This window comes from Salvelinus alpinus, chromosome 38, assembly GCF_045679555.1.
Source record: "Salvelinus alpinus chromosome 38, SLU_Salpinus.1, whole genome shotgun sequence".
Classification (NCBI taxonomy): domain Eukaryota; kingdom Metazoa; phylum Chordata; class Actinopteri; order Salmoniformes; family Salmonidae; genus Salvelinus; species Salvelinus alpinus.
The window spans coordinates 10,214,496-10,229,073 of NC_092123.1; the positions used below are offsets into that span (position 1 = coordinate 10,214,496).

Here is a 14,578-nt window from a genome sequence, read left to right on the forward strand (position 1 = left end):
AGTACGTAAAAAATGTAACATAAAAAATTACATGCAAAAAAAATTATATTTGAAATAGACAGTTATTTGCATTTTGTACATTCAATATCTACCTGCAATGTCGGGTAATGCATGCCTATCAGGGGACACTTTACTACAAGCAACTAATATGAATATTAATTTCCTCTAATACAGCAGACAAAGAAAGGTTGACCATTTCATTGACACTGGTAGGGTGCTTGTCGAAAACTGTATTCTGTATATCTGTATGGCATGGTCAATGAATAATCATACTCACATATGCTGTCTACCTATACTCAACTGATCACAGGTATACCAGTTTGCACAGAGTTAGAATACCTAAGATGATACCTACAGGCAGTGCTTGACTTGGACTTAAATAGGTGCCGATACTCATTTTGGGTGCCGGTACTGTTTATATACAGTTGCAGGAGCTCCACAATACTTTTGAGATAATATTATATAAGAGGAACAGGAGCTCAAGCAGTAGAACATTTGAGGTGCCGGTACTTAGCTCCTTTGGCAGTGTGAGGTCCTGCCCAAGTCAAGCACTGCCTTCACACCTACTTTCTGGAGGGTCATCAGTACTGTCTGCTGAAAACTGCATTCCCTCTCACTGCATGGGGCTGTCAATTAATGCTCATAAATGTTTCATGTGTGTATGCCTCAGTTATTATAAGACACAAAACACATAAACAGCTTGTGGAAAACATTTAAAATCAGAGCATTTTGCCATGGAAACCAATATAATGACATAACTCTGTGGTCACCCTTGACTGAACTGGCAAAAATAATTAATGATCTGAATTCACAAGTTCAAGGTAGGTACAACCCTTAACATATTCAGAATGAAAAGAGTCACAGTGACATCTACCTGCACTACAATTCAGTCACAGGTGTTGGGAGAGAGGGGACATAATGGGAACGCTGGCTTGTTATCAGAGAGGAAGAGGCAAAGCGAGAGTCTTTACTCTCTGCCAAAGAGGTCAATGAGAGAGTCGAATTTGGTCAACAAAAAAACAATGAATTTGCTACGTGAGGCTTATTTGATCCAATATAAGTTTGGTAATGGTTAGGTTGTTACGGGTGCACTGATATAATTGGATGCACGTAGCATTTCGGCAGAAAAAACATCAATTTTATATCCGAGTTGTGTCTATGGAGTTGTGACAGTTGTGCACACGCGTATCTGGCCTCTCATTGGCTAGAATGGTCCCACCTGATCTCGCCACCTCCCGCCTGCCTTCCATCTTTGAGGACATGTATTACCATTGTTAGAGCGGTCACTCGACTATCTTGGAAATATAATAGATACTATTTATTGTTATGCATTGTTTCCAGAGGGACAGAGTTTGTGGTTGGATAGACAGGAAGTTGCATATTTCACAGAAGGATGTAGCTAGCTAGCTAGCTAAAAGATAAACCTTTATATTGAAAAATAAATGCGTCTATGACTCTGTGGTGCAAAGACAACAATGTTATTTATGTGTTGAGTTGAAAACCAACGCGTTGGACCTGTTTGGTAACATTACTCGTCGTCGGGATCCAGAAATCAGGTAACGTTAGCTAGCTAAAATGCTATCCAAGTTAGCAGAGGTGTAAATAATCTTTACGTCGATTCTGTTGCAAAACGTTTACTCAGACGGAAAACCTAAACCAGGGTTTCTATTGGACAAATGCAGGTAGGTCCCTCCTCATTTCGTTCTGTTTGTTTCCGTTTGGTTGTTAAACGGTAAACGGTTTCCGTAATGAATACACCCCTGGTTAACTAGATTGCTAAATCCACTGCAGAAGCCAGCTAACATGCCACCTAATTTAACATATCACTGCGTAGCAGTCTTGACTCAGACACAATGTATTGGCACAGACATGCCTTCGTGGGTTGGGAGTTATGACCACATGTAACGGATGTGAAATGGCTACCTGGTTCGCGTCGGGGCGAGGGGATGTACTAAAGTTATACTGTTACATTGGTGCCGTGACCCGGATCACTGGTTGCTGCGGAAAACGAGGGGGGTATATAACGGATGTGAAATGGCTAGCTAGTTAGCGGGTACGCGCTAATAGCGTCTCAATCAGTTACGTCACTTGCTCTGAAACGTAGAAGTAGTGTTGCCCCTTGCTCTGCAAGGGCCGTGGCCTTTGTGGAGCGATGGGTAACGATGCTTCGTGGGCGACCGTTGTTGATGTGTGCAGAAGGTCCCTGGTTCGCGCCCGTGTCGGGGCGAGAGGACGGTTTAAAGTTATACTGTTACATTGATGCTGTTGACCCGGATCACCGGTTGCTGTGGAAAAGGAGGAGGTTGAAAGGGGGGTGAGTGTAACGGATGTGAAATGGCTAGCTAGTTAGCGGGTACGCGCTAGTAGCGTTTCAATCAGTTACGTCACTTGCTCTGAAACCTAGATGTATTGTTGCCCCTTGCTCTGCAAGGGCCGCGGCTTTTGTGGAGCGATGGGTAACGACGCTTCGTGGGTGTCAGTTGTTGATGTGTGCAGAGGGTCCCTGGTTCGCGCCCGAGGTCGGGGCGAGGGGACGTACTAAAGTTATACTGTTACACACAGTATGTGCCCAATTTGACTGGAGCGCAGAACGAGTTTCCCAAGGCTGGAGCTTCGGCCTTCTCCAGAGCTCACGCCTCTATCACACTGAGTGTTTTGCATTTTGGTACCAGTAGTACATTCATTTCCAATGGCACGCTGCGTTTGCCTTGCAGAATTGCGTTGCAGAGGCAGTTGTAGTACGTTCTGTGTGGCGCATACATTGGATTTATTGAACATATGCATCAAACTGTATGCGTAGACGGCTTGACAGAAATGGAAGTAGAAGCTGAATGTTGAACTTTTGTTGTTCACATATTCAGATGATAGTGCATACCATTTTGTGCAATAACACTGTCAGTGTGCCTGCCCTTCATGCATTTGTAGGCTACTTTTTTGACATTTTTATTTTTACTATTTGTTTTTTTGTAGGATTTTTTAAATCTTTGTATTTTTTTAAATCTTTTTTTGTTATTTTTGTAGGCTACTTGTGTGCTGCTATAGAGTACCAGGTCAAACAAGAAATGGTTCCAATTGTTTTTCCACCATTCATTTTTCCCATAGGGGATTTTAGTAGCACTTAAAATATAGGCTCATCATGCACAGAACGAGCAGTATGGCTGGTGGCATTGTTATGCTGGAGGGTCATGTCAGGATGAGCCTGCAGGAAGGGTACCACATGAGGGAGGAGGATGTCTTCCCTGTAACGCATAGCGTTGAGATTGCCTGCAATGACAACAAGCTCAGTCCGATGATGCTGTGACACACCGCCCCAGACCATGACGGACCCTCCACCTCCAAATCGATCCCGCTCCAGAATACAGGCCTCGGTGTAACGCTCATTCCTTTGACGATAAACGCGAATCCGACCATCACCCCTGGTGAGACAAAACCGCAACTCTTCAGTGAAGAGCATTTTTGGCCAGTCCTGTTCTGGTCCAGCGACGGTGGGTTTGTGCCCATAGGCAACGTTGTTGCCGGTGATGTCAGGTGAGGACCTGCCTTACTACAACAGGCCAACAAGCTCTCAGTCCAGCCTCTCTCAGCCTATTGCGGACAGTCTTGAGCACTGATAGACGGATTGTGCGTTCCTGGTGTAACTCAGGCAGTTGTTGCCGTCCTGTGCCTGTCCCGCAGGTGTGATGTTCGGATGTACCGATCCTGTGCAGGTGTTGTTACACGTGGTCTGCCAATGCGAGGGCGATCAGCTGTCCGTCCTGTCTCCCTGTAGCGCTGTCTTAGGCGTCTCACAGTACATACATTGCAATTTATTTCCCTGGCCACATCTGCAGTCCTCATGCCTCCTTGCAGCATGCCTAAGGCACGTTCACGCAGATGAGCAGGGGCCCTGGGCATCTTTCTTTTTGTGTTTTTCAGAGTCAGTAAAAGGCCTGTTTTAGTGTCCTAAGTTTTCATAACTGTGACCTTAATTGCCTACCATCGCTAAGCTGTTAGTGTCTTAACGACCGTTCCACAGGTGCATGTTCATTAACTGTTTATGGTTCATTGAATGAGCATGGGAAACAGTGTTTAAACCCTTTACAATGAAGATCTGTTAAGTTATTTGGATTTTTAAGAATTATCTTTGAAAGACAGGGTCCTGAAAAAGGGCAGTTTCTTTTTTTGTTGAGTTTATATTTGTAAAAATGACAATTACAGCAATACTGAATGAACACTTTTATGTTTAACTTAATATAATACATAAATAAAATCAATTTAGTCTCTAAATAATGAAACATGTTCAATTTGGTTTAAATAATGCAAAAACAAAGTGTTGGAGAAGAAAGTAAAAGTGCAATATGTGCCATGTAAAAAAGCTAACGTTTAAGTTCCTTGCTCAGAACATGAGAACATATGAAAGCCGGTGGTTCCTTTTAACATGAGTCTTCAATATTCCCAGTTAAGAAGTTTAAGGTTGTAGTTATTATAGGAATTATAGGACTATTTCTCTCTATACCATTTGTATTTCATATACCTTTGACTATTGGATGTTCTTATAGGCACTATAGTATTGCCAGCCTAATCTCGGGAGTTGATAGGCTTGAAGTCATTAACAAGCATTGTGAAGAGCTGCTGGCAAACGCAGGAAAGTGCTGTTTGAATGAATGCTTACGAGTCTGCTGCTGCCTATCACCACTCAGTCAGACTGCTCTATCAAATATCAAATCATAGACTTAATTATAATATAATAAACACACAGAAATACAAGCCTTAGGTCATTAATATGGTCAAATCCGGAAACTATCATTTCGAAAACAAAACGTTTATTCTTTCAGTGAAATACGGAACCGTTCCGTATTTTATCGAACGGGTGGCAACCCTAAGTCTAAATATTGCTGTTACATTGTACAACCTTCAATGTTATGTAAAAATCGGGCAAATTAATTACGGTCTTTGTTAGGAAGAAATGGTCTTCACACAGTTCGCAACGAGCAAGGCGGCCCAAACTGCTGCATATACCCTGACTCTGCTTGCACTGAACGCAAGAGAAGTGACACAATTTCCCTAGTTAATATTACCTGCTAACATGAATTTAATTGAACTAAATATGCAGGTTTAAAAATATATACTTGTGTATTGATTTTAAGAAAGGCATTGATGTTTACGGTTAAGTACATTGGTGCAACAACAGTGCTTTTTTTCGCGAATGCGCTTTTGTTAAATCATCACCTGTTTGGCGAAGTTGAAGTAGGCTGTGATTCGATTATAAATTAACAGGCACTGCGTTGATTATATGCAATGTAGGACAAGCTAGTTAAACTAGTAATATCATCAACCATGTGTAGTTAACTAGTGATTATGTGAAGATTGATTGTTTTTTATAAGATAAGTTTAATGCTAGCTAGCAACTTACCTTGGCTCCTTGCTGCACTCGCATAACAGTGCACTCGTGGATTGCAATGTAATCGGCCATAATTGGCATCCAAAAATGCAGATTGCCGATTGTTATGAAAACTTGAAATCAGCCCTAATTAATCGGTCAACCTCTAGTGTCTTGTACACCATAATTATTATACAATTGACCAGTCGACTAAATGGGATCAGCCCTAGTCCACATCTAAAGAATCATTGTGGAAAAGACACATATCCCGAAAGCATGATGGTGTACTACCTGCACATGCTAACAGAAAGGAACAAGGTGGGTAGCTAACTGGCATTGTATCCAAGGATTTATAAACTAAAAACCTCTTTCAAGGAGCTTTCTGTTTTATAGGGTTATTTAGCCTAAAAATCTTTAGGCCCACCTATAGAAAAGGGAAAAAACACTCTCTGTAAATCAAATCAAACTGTATTTGTCACATGCGCCGAATACAACAAGAGTAGACCATACTGTGAAATGCTTACTTACAAGCCCGTAACTAACAGTGCAGTTCAAGAAGAGTTAAGAAAATATTTACCAAATAAACTAAAGTAAAAAATAATAAAAAGTAACTCAATAAAATAGCAAGGCTATATACAGGGGGTACCGGTACTGTGTCAATGTGCAGGGGTGCATGTTATCCGAGGTAATTTGTACATGTAGTTGGGGGTGAAGTGACAGCATAGATAATAAAGCACCTGTAGCAGCAGTGTTAAAAAGAAATGGGGGGGTCAATGTAAATTATCAGGTGGCCATTTGATTAATTGTTCAGCAGTCTTATGGCTTAAGGATATAAGCTGTTAAGGAGCCTTTTGGTCCTAGACTCGGCGCTCCGGTACCGCTTGCCGTGCAGTAGCAGAGGAAACAGTCTATGACTTGGGTGACTGGAGTCTCGGACAATTTTTTGGCCTTTCCTCGGACACCGCCTATTATATAGCTCCTGGGTGGCAGGAAACTTGGCCCCAGTAATGTACTGGGCCGTACACACTACGCTCTGTAGCGCCTTACTGTCAGATGCCGAGCAGTTTCCATAACAGGCTGTGATGCAACCGGTCAGGATGCTCTCGATGGTGCAGCTGTAGAACCTTTTGAGGATCTGGGGACCCATGCCAAATCTTTTCAGTCTCCTGAGGGGGAAAAGGTGCTGTCGTGCCCTCTTTACGACTGTCTTGGTGTGTTTGGACCATGATAATTTGTTGGTGATGTGGACACCAAGGAACTTGAAACTCTCGACCCTACAGCCCCGTCCACAATCAGCTCCTTTGTCTTGCTCACATTGAGGGAGAGGTTGTTGTCCTGGCACCACACTGCGCCGAGAGGGTGTTCTCCGCTGCTGGCCTGCTCTCCAGGCACCATCTCATAAGCCTGAAGCCACAGACTCTGTAGACTGAGCCTAGTAAGGCATATTTAGTTTCATTTAATTGTAAGTATTTCACAGTCTAAATGCACAATTTATAGACTAATGATTTAATACAACAAAATGTTTAAATGCTGAGCGCTTAATGTTCCAGCAAACCTAGTGTGTCGCACCCGCAAATGCTTCACAATTGATTTATTTGTAGGTTATTGCCTTGAAATAATAGGCTCAACTCCATTCACATATTATGGTTACGACCAAGTTCGAGTTAACGTTAGAGAGAAACTAGATAGCTAGGAGAAGATAGCCTTGCTAGTTAGCTGTGACTTTCAGTTAAAGCTGTCATTCACATGAACATTGGAGTGTTAGCTAACTATTTAGCTAACTAAAGTTAGTATAAATATGCATGTGGAATTAACCAGCAACTATTCATGTTCATAATACGCTCCCACGTGTGAATGAATTAGACCAGCTAATGTCAGTCAACCACTAGCCCTTGATCATGACTCAGTTCCATTACATTATACATAAGAGTCAAGGCATCTTCTGTAGGGGGAGTTTTGTTAAGAGCCACGAAGCTCAATCTGAACATTAACATGGAGCACTTGTGGTATGATTTCGGAACCATAATGACCTTATCTTTCATATCTCTTATGGCTGAGATCGGCTAAGATCCCGTTAACGGGATCACTTACCTTTGATGATCTTCATCAGAATGCACTCCCAGGAATCCCAGTTCCACAATAAATGTTTGTTTTGTTCGCTAAAGTCCATAATTTATGTCCTAATACCTCCTTTTTGTTCGCGTGTTGAGTTCACAAATCCAAACTCACGACGCGCGAATGTTCAGACGAAAAGTTCAAAAAGTTATATCACAGTTTGTAGAAACATGTCAAACGATGTATAGAATCAATCTTTAGGATGTTTTTAACATAAATCTTCAATAATGTTCCAACCGGAGAATTCCTTTGTCTTTAGAATTGCAATGGAACGCAGGTCGCTCTCACGTGAGCGTGCGTGATCAGCTCATGCCACTCTGGCAGACCCCTGACTCAATCAGCTCTCCTTCCCCCCCTCCTTCACAGTAGAAGCATCAAACAAGGTTCTAAAGACTGTTGACATCTAGTGGAAGCCTTAGGAAGTGCAATATGACCCCATAGACACTGTATATTCGATAGGCAATGACTTGAAAAACTACAAACCTCAGATTTCCCACTTCCTGGTTGGATTTCTTCTCTGGTTTTTACCTGCCATATGAGTTCTGTTATACTCACAGACATCATTCAAACAGTTTTAGAAACTTCAGAGTGTTTTCTATCCAAATCTCCTAATAATATGCATATATTAGCAACTGGGCCTGAGTAGCAGGCAGTTTACTCTGGGCACCTTATTCATCTAAGCTACTCAATACTGCCCCCAGCCATAAGAAGTTTTAAGCTATCTAGCATGCTCTGAACAACTGTGTGTAAGCGTAACTCGGGAAGTGTAGTTGAAGTGTAGTTTCATCGGATGGAGGCACTCTTAGCTGGAATGGATCTGTGCAAAACTGCTACAGTAAGTGTATCTTTTATTTGAAGGATTCTTTCTCGCTGATGAAAGATAAGGGCCATGTATTTCGAAAGCAGTATCGCAAGCGATGATTATGGACGTTTCTAAACGTTAAAACACAGATTGTAGTTCACATGAGAGTGGCGGGTGAAGCCAATGGCTGAAAACGGTAGGAAGAAGGCAGAATGCCACCTACTAGTCCATAAACATCTAGGTCATTTAAAAAATAGATTGTTATTTATTTAACTAGGCAAGTCAGTTAGGAAGAAATTCTTATTTACAATGACGATCAAACCCGGACGATGCTGGGCCAATTGTGCGCTGCCCTATGGTACTCCCAATCACGGAATGTGATACAGCCTGGAATCGAACAACTGTAGTGACGCCTCTTGCACTGAGATGCAGTGCCTTAGACCGCTGCACCACCATTTCTCATGCCCAGTAGCTTGCCGGAAGATACCGACCGTTACGCTTGTTTACACTGAGCTGCACTGGGGTCAGAATGCGATCCTGGTTACATTAAGACACAGTGGAGCCGGCGTGAGATATGGGTCGGAAAACGTACCGTAATGTAGGGATGGGATATGCCTCTGTACTCCAGGTTTTAGTTACTGCTTCATCGAAAAGATTAAAATACTGTTAGTTTTCCAGGAAAACAGCTCTTTTCGTCTTCCCGCAGCAATTTGGAATGGCAGTGTCAGCCAATCAGCTCCTTTGTTGTTGAACATGACGTGGTCGTCACTTGCCCGCCTATTTCTACCATTTCTTAAAATTTTAAAGCTAACCCTAACCACACTGCTAACATTATGCCTAACCATAACCTTAAATTAAGACCAAAAAGCAACAAAAAAAATCATGAATTTTTACGAGATAGGCCATTTTGACTTTGTGTGGTTTTTACTAGTTACCACAGCCACAATGTGCCAATCTATAATGCCTGCTGTGGCTACTGCTAGCTGGCACGATGACAAAAAGGGCAGTAATGAATACACCCCAGGTAGTTTGGGTCCTGGATGCTGATTGGCTGAAAGCTTTGGTATATCAGACAATATACCACAGGTATGATGAAAAATTACTTGTTTACTGTTCTAATTGTGTTGGTAACCAGTTTATACACTGAACAAAAATAGAAACGCAAACATGTTAAGTGTTGGTCCCATGTTTCATGAGCTGAAATAAAAGATCCCAGAAATGTTATATACGCACAAAAAAGCTTTTTTCTTTAAAATGTTGTGCACAAATTAGTTTTTTGCCAAGATAATCCATCCACCTGACAGGTGTGGCATATCAAGAAGCTGATTAAACAGCATGATCATTATTACACAGGTGCACCTTGTACTGGGGACAATAAAAGGACACTTTAAAAGGTGCGGTTTTGTCACACAACACAATGCCACAGATTTCTCGTTTTGAGGGAGCGTGCAATTGGCTTGCTGACTGCAGAAATGTCCACCAGAGCTGTTGCCAGAGAATTTAATGTTAATTTCTTTACCATAACCGCCTCCAACATCGCTCAAAATGTCCCACTTCTTCCATGGCCTGCATACTCACCAGACATGTCACCCATTGAGCATTTTTGGGATGCTCTGGATCGACGTGTATGACAGCATGTTCCAGTTCCCGCCAATACCCAGCAACTTTGCACAGCCATTGAAGAGGAGTGGCACAACATTCCACAGGCCACACTCAATAGCCTGATAAACTCAATACAAAGGACATGTGTCGTGCAAGATACTGATACTGACTGTCAATAGAAAGGATATGTCACACCAGATACTGACTGGTTTTCTGATCCACGCCCCTTATTTTTTTTTTAAGGTATCTGTGACCAACAGATGCATATTTGTATTCCCAGTCATGTGAAATCCATAGATTAGCACCTAATGCATTTATTTCAATTGACTGATTTCCTTATATGATCTTTATAACTCAGTAAAATCTTTGAAATTGTTGCATTTATATTTTTGTTCAGTATAATAGCAATAAGGCAATTCGTGGCTAAGACCAGCCCTTAGCTGTGGTATATTGACCATATACCACACCTCCTTGGGCCTTATTGCTTAAATATACCACACCTAAGGGCTGTTCTTATGCACTGCACGGAAGCGGAGTGCCTTGATACAGCCCTTAGCAATGGTATATTGGCCATATACCCCCGAGGTGCCTTATTGCTATTATAAGTCAGTTATCAACAAAATGTAACTAAACAGGTAGGTTTGTGTCATACCCATGGTATATTGTCTGATATACACACTGCTGGAATGCTGTTTCAGCCAATCAGCATTCATGACTCAAACTACACTATTTAGCTAACTAGTTACAGTAGTATGTATCTGAAGAGTTTAGAGAATCACCTTCAAAGTACTAGCCTAAATATTTTTTTTATTAAACGTAATAAATTCATAACTCAAAATGACCATTGGAGAAAAGAAGATAGATCTTCTCACATCCCCCAAATAACAATTACACTGAAAACCAGATGGGGGTTGTCAGTGCCCTGGCTGTCTACCATTTCAGTTTCAAAACTGACCAGATGGCACATTGCCTGCCCCAAACCAGTGTTGCCAACTTAGCGACTTTGTTGCTGTATTTAGCGAGTATTCAGACCCCTCTAGCGACACATTTTCAAAAAAGCGGCTAGCGACAAATCGAGCGACTTTTTCTGGTGTTATTGGAGACTTTTGGAGACTCTGACGTGATAGCACGTATCATTCTTACTCTTCTCAACAAGCAGCGGGTGCTGCCGTGGGCCCCACCCCTGTCCCAAAGCACTCACAGGCGGCCCAGTACTCGCTCAGCAGTCCCTCCCAGCTGCAGTCAGGGCAGGAGATGTTCACCCCTCCACGTCCAGACTGCAAATGGTTCGCACATGCGGGAAGCCGCCGCTGGCTGATACCGCCCTGGCTTACATTCAGGGCGGGATGTAAATGTAAAAAACTCAACTAAAAAACAAAAAATAATTTAAAAAAATAAAAAACTAAGTAACTCCGCCAGAGTGTCTCTTTTGGGTCACTTTTGCCAGTCCCAGGCCCGGATAAAAGAGGGTTGGAATTGTGACATTACAAAAAAACAAGAAATCTACAGAAGAAAGTTCATTTGTAGTTCTAAACATATTTAGGGTGTTTTTTATTCACTTTTTGTCTCTCCCACGACGTTATTCCTCCCCTCTACAAAGTCCATCACAATTACATGCACATGGCCAATTATGCAAATTAGGTGATGACGTCATTTAGCGACTTTTGGGACAGCCAATAGCTACTTTCCTTACTGAGGAGTTGATAACACTGACCCAAACTCCAACAGGTATTTATGGACGCCGTTTGGGTCTTTGCGTGTCAAAAAAGACGACATCAAATAAGCTTTTAATTTGATGCGCCAATTAGCCAAATTCTATTATACAATGTTGTGCGTGCTGAATTTGCATGCGCAACTAAGCCAAGTGCCACCACCTAAGGTCAGTAGCACTGTCAATACTGTAAAACAAACAATCAAAAAACAATTGGGCTACAAAGAAGCGCACACACACCGGCCACAATGTGTTTACAATACTGCGTTGGTAATAAGCCATTATTTGTTAGACCGAATGAAAAAACATGTGTGAGCATTTAAAAGAACAAGCAGAATCACAAATGTTCGCTAGGTTGTACGACATTTTCCCCGACATGCAACCATCCCAGAGGCAGGGGAGAAAGGATGGTTCTGGTTCTGTCTGCCTGCCAACCACATCCCAAGCAGTTTCACCTGATTAATCCTGCTGGTTCTGTCTGCCTGCCAACCACATCCCAAGCAGTTTCACCTGATTAATCCTGCTGGTTCTGTCTGCCTGCCAACCACATCCCAAGCAGTTTCACCTGATTTAATCCTAGCTAGTCGAAATACAGAATAATAATCAAGCGTTTTGTCAACGTTGATAACAGTTTGGAAACTGGAGGTAGGCTGTCGCCCTACTGCGTTGACTTCGGTTTGCAGTATGACAAAGTCAATCACAAATGTCTTTGATACAGATGTTATTAGCAACTTCTGGGGTAGCTAGCTAAGTAGCTTTAGCCTGGTACTTAGCTAGAACCAATACAACCAGCCAGGAAAAATAATCAGAAACTGCAATCATTTTCAATATTCTTAGCAATGATTTAGGAATATATGTGACTACGTATTAGCTAGCCAGCCACTTGTTGTTCTATTGAAATCGAACTTCAGTTCATGAAAATAACTAGCTAACAAACTAAACAAGCTAGTCAGCTACCTAGCACTGTTGCCCCGAACTAGCGTTATAAGCAGCGAGCTAGCTTAATCTCGCTAGTGTGGCTTGACCGGGTCCGACCATCATCAAACAAATACGATTTGTTTTATAAATTAGGGGTATTTTAAGATGATGACACTTATCTAGATGGTTAGCTAGCTAACTATACAATGTTTCGGGGGGGGAGAACATTGTTTGCATCCATCAGCTAGTTAGCTTTTTTTCTGCCCAGTACTGTCCCAGAGTTTGGGGAAGTGTGTCTGTCTCGTGCGGCAGGTGCAAGAGACAACTTTATCAGCATCAGAGCACGTGTCGGTGAATCGCTGTGACATATGAAATACGAGTGATGTTGTAATCAATGTGTAATAACGACATAAAACAATTATGAACGTGTTAAATTATTATGTGACGTGCAGTCATATTAAGGTCCTGATTGGTCAACAAGTTTATTTGGTGTGTCAAATAGTGTTATTTGACGTATCTTTTATGACACGCAAAGACCCAAACGTCATTCCATACTAATCTCATAAAACGTCTCAATCTCACACTATGTGTACTTCTAATTTGAAGCCTTTATACCTAATCTTTCACATTGTCTGGTTGCATAGATGTTTTCAGGAGTTTGCAGATTTGCATGTTGCCATAATAAATTCAGATAACTTAACCTTGTAAATTTGGTTAACCTTGTAATTAGTGCCAGTGGGTCATATAATTATATAGTCCTTGTTCCTCTAAAGAGGAGTTGACTAACAAATGTGTTTGTTAGGAATATCTTTGTCAGTAGAAATACCATTTAGGATACATAGTGATATTGTTTTTCCACACTCCACAGCATTCAACACGTTTGAAACCCACCCTCTTCCCCACTGCTTGGAATGCCAGAGATATTTAGAAGCCATGTTTGCTCTTGGATGGGGAGAGAAGGGTGAAACGTCACTTATAGAGGAAGACGTAATGTGGAACTGTGAAATTATGTTGTCTAGAATATGAATTGGATTTAGTCACTGCCTGTGGCATTTACTTATTCAGATCAGGTTTATTATCCCACCAGGGGGAAATTAATTTGGTCATGTGCCTAAAAAGACGTACATAAAACAATATAATTCATTTAAAGTGCAATAGCTACACATTTCAATAAAATTGCAATATGTTGTGTACTCAAGGGACTATTTATTGTCTGTTGGAATAAAAGATTCCCCATTTCTTTCTTTTTTGATTTTCTTTTGAAGAAGTCTCTTTCCCCTTGTCCGGCTGCTGCTGTGACTGAATTTTGAGTGAATGGGATTAGTACTGTCCTGTAAAATGCTGTCAAGTTTTAGGAGGATGAGTTTTGTGTACAGGTTGGTGGCTGATTCATGATCTATACCAATTATCCTTCCTGCCGTCCTAATCAAGCGCTGACGTTTGACTTGGTCTTGCACTCGCATGTTTCCAAACACGCATATCAGACCAAAGGACAGCACACTCTGCAGGACAGATTTATAGAACATTTGTAAGATATGGCAGTCAACATTAAAATGGTTCAGTTTGCGTTAAAAAAAAAAACTTTGCAAAGGCACAGTCATTGGATTTCAGCTTGTCTATTTCGATTCCCAGGTACTTATATGTGGTCACTCTATCGACTGATTTCCCATTGATCTTCGTAGGGGGTAGTGGAGTTCTATTCCTTCAGAAATCAATTTCCATCTCTTTGTTTTCTTAATGTTAATTTCAAGAAAGTTCTCTGCACACCACTGGATGAATTTAGCTGTTTCTCTGTCAAAACCTTGAAGAGAGGCTTGGTCTGAGTGGAGGAAACCCACAACAGCGATGTCATCTGCATATTAAAAGAAATGTGTGGGCTGCGTCAGAGGTTTGACAATCGTTTGTGTACAGCTGCCGTATTTACCATTCTAGGTGTAGAGATGACGGATTTAAACTTCACTTGTTGAGTACGGTTCACAAGGAAACTATTAATTCACTTGCTCAGTAGAGAGTTGACACCCAAATTCACCAGCTTGTCCACCAGTAGGTGGGGTTGGATGGTGTTATTTAT

General features: G+C 41.6%; 1 protein-coding gene across 1 annotated transcript in view; it reads left to right on the forward strand.

The window, feature by feature from the left end:
- The first annotated feature begins 1,248 nt into the window (after positions 1-1,248).
- agpat3 (1-acylglycerol-3-phosphate O-acyltransferase 3) overlaps positions 1,249-14,578 on the forward strand; it is a 30,615-nt gene continuing 17,285 nt past the window's right edge. The window contains exon 1 of the mRNA XM_071387809.1: positions 1,249-1,556. The gene's annotated coding sequence lies outside the window, so the exon portion shown is untranslated. The remainder of the gene's footprint in view (positions 1,557-14,578) is intronic.